Genomic DNA, 6,000 nt, shown 5'->3' with positions numbered 1-6,000 from the left:
CTCACTGCAACCTCTGGTTATGGCTATATTTTAATGAAGTGGCTCATTTTCAGGTTGGAAGTCAAAATTATAATGTGTTAATTAATAAGGATATCACCTTGATTTTTCCCTTTACACATTTGCACACTCAGATGGTATTTACATTGGTCTCATTTGTTTGGAGGTTAAAATGAAAAGACGTGGACTGGCTTTCCTGATGTTAATTTTGGTCACTGAGCACCTAGCTCAAGGGAAGGTGGAGATATTTGCAGGCATTACTTGTGAAATTTCTTGAAGCATAAACATAAAATTTCCAGGAAATTCTCCACAAGGAGAGTCAGCATCAGTTGTACAAGTTGACAAATGTTCACAACTATCTTGTCAACACTTGGTTGGTGATTTGGGCAGATACAGAAATAAAAAAAAATCAAGTGTTGCAGTTATTAGTAGAGGCCAGAATGGATTTGAAATGTGAAGATGGACAAAACATGGATCCTAAAGGGCTTAAACACTAAGTATCTGCAATTCATTGTCTCTAACTTTTTAAATTTCTTTTCAATTTTTTAAATTGAGAAAAATGTTATATATCAGCCGAATGTAGAGATAAATGCCTTTAGTCCCACCTACTTGGGAGGCTGAGGTGGGAGGACCTTTGAGTCCAAAAGTTCAAGGTCAGCCTGGGCAACAGAGAGACCCCCATCTCAGAAACAAAACAAAATTATATATAAAATTGTATATAATAAATATATATAATTATATATAAAATATATAAATATATATATTTATTATATACAACATGGTGTTTTGAAATATTATGGAATGGCCCAATTGATCTAATTAACATATGCATTACCTCCTTATCTCTCATTTCAAAGAATGGCAACAATGTGTTGTGAATCCTTTTTAGAATGCTGGCTAACCGCAATTCCTCATGTGGAGAAAGCAACACAGTGACTGTATGATGTTGCTTGTCTACCCACAGCTGATTGAATAAGAGGTAGACACCTGACTTAAGTTAATTACATTCTTTCTCCTGGGAATTTGGAATGGGGATGAAGAGTCTTTGGTTTGTTTATACTGGGCACTGGAACTGTTAGATAATGAAGAGCTGGGGCTGCCATTTTCTACCAAGGGGATGCTGAAGCAGAGAAAGCCAATCTTCGAAGAAAGGAGAGAAGACATTATGGAGCCTAGAGGAGATGAAAATAATGTCTTCAGTTTGTGACTTTCAAGTTCCACGTCAAATCCCTTGTGAAACCTGACTGTCCTAACAGTTTTGGTTTTATAAGTTATGTGTGTATCTTTTCAATAAACATCATCCCCTTGTACTTGAACTAATTTGAGTGGGATTCAGTGCCCTACAATTATTGCTGTCTTAAGAAATATGTCTATGTCTCTATACATAGAATGGCTAAAATCTATGAAGAACATACGCCACATCTACTGCAGGTATTTGGCTTCTGAAAATTTTGCTTAAAATATTAAGATTAGCCTTCCAGTAGATGAACTGGCTGTTTAGTATGACAGATGTGGCAAGCTCTGTGAGCAAATTGGTCACAAAGAAATGCTGACTGGCACGAAATCTTTTGCAGCAATGGGCACATGTTTTACCATACATGTTCTAAACCAAAAAGTATAGATCTAAGCATGCAAAACCTATGGTTAAATTAGCTTTCTTTAACTTAATTAAACCCCGTTAATATAGAGAGACAAAGGAGCTATGCACAGCAATTTAATGTCTCCATTATAAAAGACTTGAAAAGATTCTAAGATGGATGGAATAATAAGCTCTATCAGCTCCATCAATTTCTAGCCCCCTTTTGCCTCTGCTTTAGACCCCCGACGCCAATTATGTAAATTCGACCCCACAGCATCTGATTGCTTTTGCATTATAATTTAAATGTAGGTGTCTTATGAAGACAAAAGGAAATGCATTCTTTTCGGAATTAAGAATTTGAACTGATACACTGATTTTGTTCCTGTTGAATTACCAGGCAGCTGGAGAAACAGCTGGACCAGTTTCTGAAGATCAAAAAAAGAAACCTCAAGTCCGAATTACAACAGGGATTTCGTCAGAATTTTATAGTATTGTTTTAAAAATACAAAACAGCTGAGTGCGGTGGCACATGCCTGTAATCCCAGCACTTTGGAAGGCCAAGGTGGACAGATCACCCAAGGTCAGGAGTTCGAGACCAGCCTGGCCAATATGGTGAAACCCCCGTCTCTACTAAAAATACAAAAATCAGCCGGGTGTGGTGGCAGACGCCTGTCATCTCAGCTACTAGGGAGGCTGAGGCAGAAGAATAGTTTGAACCCAGTAGGCAGAGGTTGCAATGAGCTGATCTCATGCCTTTGCACTCCAGCCTGGGTGACAAGAGCAAAACTCCATCTCAAAATAATAATAATAATAATAAATACAAAACACTTTACTGGTAATTGGTTGCTTTCCTGTTTACATTAGCAAATGTATTATGAAGACAGTGCCAAATGCACTAGGAGTTTCTTGATTCACTGAGAGTAATCAGTTTGAACTTTATTTTAAGGACTACAAAATCCAGTTTGAAGGAGGATGTAAAGATCAGAAGCAGTATAGCATAGTAGTCCTCTAGGATTGCTTGGGTTCAACACCCAGTTCTTCTAACTGTATGATCTTTGGTAAATTACTCAAGCTCTCTGTGCTTTAATTTAAGCATTAAAAAAAAATTATTGTTGTTATTTTTTCGTCAGGGCCTGGTGGCTCACGCCTGTAATCCCAGTACTTTGGGATGCCAAGGCAGATGGATCACCTGAGGTCAGGAGTTTGAGACCAGCCTGGCCAACATGGTGAAACCTTCTCTGTACTAAAAATATAAAAATTAGCTGAGCATGGTGACAGGCGCCTGTAATCCCAGCTACTGGGGAGGCTGAGACTGGAGAATTGTTTGAGCCCGGGAGGCGGAAGTTGCATTGAGCCGAGTTTGTGCCATTGCATTCCAGCCTAGGCGACAGGGCGAGACTCTGCCTCAAATTTTAAAAGAAAATTGTTATTATTTTTTTAGAGATGAGGCCTCGCTATGTTTCCCAGGCTGGTCTTGAACTCTTGGCCTCAAGTGATCCTCCTGCCTCAGCCTCTCAAAGTCCTAGAACTACAGGCGTGAGCCACCATACCCAGCCTCTGTGCTTCAATTTTCTGATTTGTGAAATGGGGATAATAATAGTACCTACTTCACTGGATAGTTATGAGGATTAAATGAGCTAGTTTATATGAAGCATTTAAAACAGAGCCTAGCTTATAGTAAGTTGCATTAGTCATTATTATACCCCATATGCAAAACCTTGTATTTTCTTGAAATCTCTGCCAAAGGAACTAATTATTTTATTAGTGCAATATCCTTTCAAATCCAGTCAGTGACTCAAAAGTAGGGAAATAGACATATGTCTGGCTTTCCACAAGCAGATATCAATGTGGGTAAGGAACGGTATGGTGTGTATATGGGTTATGTGTATATATGTGTATAAGAGCTATGTATGTACAAGTAGCCTTGATCTCAAAATTCAGACCTCCTACTTCCTTATGAGAATTACATTCTGCCCAGTAGGTTGGTTGAATGACTGTCTGTCTTAGGACAGGGCCAGCATGTTCTCATTAACTATAGGTGGACAAAGTACACTGGGTCAAGACAAGTATAAGATGAAACCAGCTGCAGGTTCTAGAAGGAAGTCCAGCCTCAGTGGTACACATCAGAAGGGAGGGTAGCCTGGGAAGTTGTTGACAAGAAGGAGGAATAACTTGGAGCTAGAGAATTTTTCTAAACTGGATAGCACAGTGATGGGTAACCCAGAAGAAAGAATATTCAGAGATCCAGATAAACAGCCTGCTATTTGAGTAAGGGATGTTGCAAATAGCAGCATCTGCAGTGGGAGAGTAGTAGGAGCATATTGGATTCCATCTCTGAGGGACTATGATTTCATGGTGTATTAAGACAAGGGAGCCAATGAAAGGAATCAAAAAGGAGCTCAGAAACTAGAAGTAGGGGCCAGATCTCAGAAATCTGAACTCTGTTGAAACTGTAGCATAAGACCAGAACCAGAGCCGGAATGGCAAGTTTACACTGGGTGTTGGGATAAAGACTGGTCAGGATGGTCCTAGGGATGGGTTGGGTGGAAACTTCAGGTCCAAAGGGCTCAGCTGTATGGATAAGAAGGATAAAAGAGGCTGGGAGGGGGCGGGAGAAAAGAACAACTGGATGTCTATAAAGGACAGTGAGGCAGTTCTTCAAGCATTCTTTTGTCTTTTAAACTTTGATTCACACAAAGTACCATTTAACTAACTCTGGGTACTCTCTCAGTGAAGGAATGGTAGTCCTTAATAATGCCTCATGGTCCTTAAGAATGCCTCAGCCCAGGCTGGGCGCGGTGGCTCACACCTGTAATCCCAGCACTTTGGGAGGCCGAGGCGGGTGGATCACAAGTTAAGGAGTTCGAGACCAGCCTGGCCAATATCGTGAAACCCCGTTTCTCCTAAAAATACAAAAATTAGCTGGGCATGGTAGCGCACGTCTGTAGTCCTAGCTACTCAGGAGGCTGAGGCAGGAGAATCACTTGAACCCAGGAGGTGGAGGTTGCAGTGAGCCGAGATCGCAGCACTGCACTCCAGCCTGGTGACAGAGCAAGACTCTGCCTCAAAAAAAAAAGAAGAATGCCTCAGCCATGGCTACATCTCTGAGTGATGGGTAGAAAAAACAACAACAGCAACAACAAAAATAACTATATTCTGGCTGGGTGTGGTGGCTCACGCTTGTAATCCCAGCACTTTGGGAGGCCGAGGCGAGTGGATCGCTTGAGCCCAGGAGTTTGAGACCAGCGTGGACAACATGGTGAAACCCCGTCTCTATTAAAAATACAAAAATTAGCTGGGCGTGATGGCATGTGCTTGCAATCCTAGCTACTCAGGAGGCTGAAGCAGGAGAATCGCTTGAACCCGGAAGGCGGAGGTTGCAGTGAGCCAAGGTCTCATCACTGCACTCCAGCCTGGGTGACAGAGCAAGACTCAGTCTTGAAACAAACAAACAAAAAAACAAAAAAAAAAACTTGCTCCCTAGAATTCAAGGAAGAACCAGGCATATTTAGAATAACATAAAAACTTAATTCAAAAAATAACATTTTGTGATTACCAGATTAGGGAAATGGAATGGTGTTTGGAAGGAGAATTGCACTAGTTATAGAGGAAAATGACCTTCTGTGAGAGTTGGATGCCCTGTGGTTGCTCTTAGATTAATTTGCCTCCTTACTTGTCACTGATCACACCTACTTCTTGTTGCAGAAAAACTGTTCCTTTCCATAGCTATAGTCTTAACCTGTTGTCTAAATAATGTAGCTAAATCAGCTGAGCACATGGGAATCAGAGACTAAAAGAAACACATTAGGCATTCAATAAATATTTGCTGAATGAATGAAATGCTCAGTAAGCATTAAAAGATGATGACAATGACAATGGTTAGGATGAAGAAGGAAAAGGAAAGGAAAAGGGACAGAGGAAGGCACGAATAGCTGTAGCTCTTAGGCAACTGGCTCACCAATTACACTGCTGAAGCGTAACATAACAATCACAGTTTTCAGATACTCAGATGCTGGTTCTCCAGTTTGTGTATCATCTTAGATTTTTGGTTTAGATTTTCCCTTAAACTGACCCCCATTTAGTCCTCCATTTAATGTCTATTAATCCACAGAGAAGATGAAGGAACAAGAGATTAATAGTAGCTAAAACTTTCCAATGTTTTCTTTGTGCAAAGGCTTATCTCATTTTACTCTCACAGTCTCTCATAGAGAGGGAATATTATTATACCTGTTTCACAAATAAGGAAACTGAGCCTTCGCAGCATTCTCAAGGTCACATAGCTGGTATATAGCAGAGCTAGAGTGTAAACTGGGATTATTGGAACCTAGAGCCCATACTCTTATCCATGTTCTCTTGCTTCCATGCTACCGAGTCTTCTAACTTGTTCCTCGTGTTTTAGAGTTAAGTCCTTTCAAACTCTCTCT

This window comes from Pongo pygmaeus, chromosome 16, assembly GCF_028885625.2.
Source record: "Pongo pygmaeus isolate AG05252 chromosome 16, NHGRI_mPonPyg2-v2.0_pri, whole genome shotgun sequence".
NCBI lineage: Eukaryota > Metazoa > Chordata > Mammalia > Primates > Hominidae > Pongo > Pongo pygmaeus.
Note: the sequence above shows the minus strand (reverse complement) of the source record.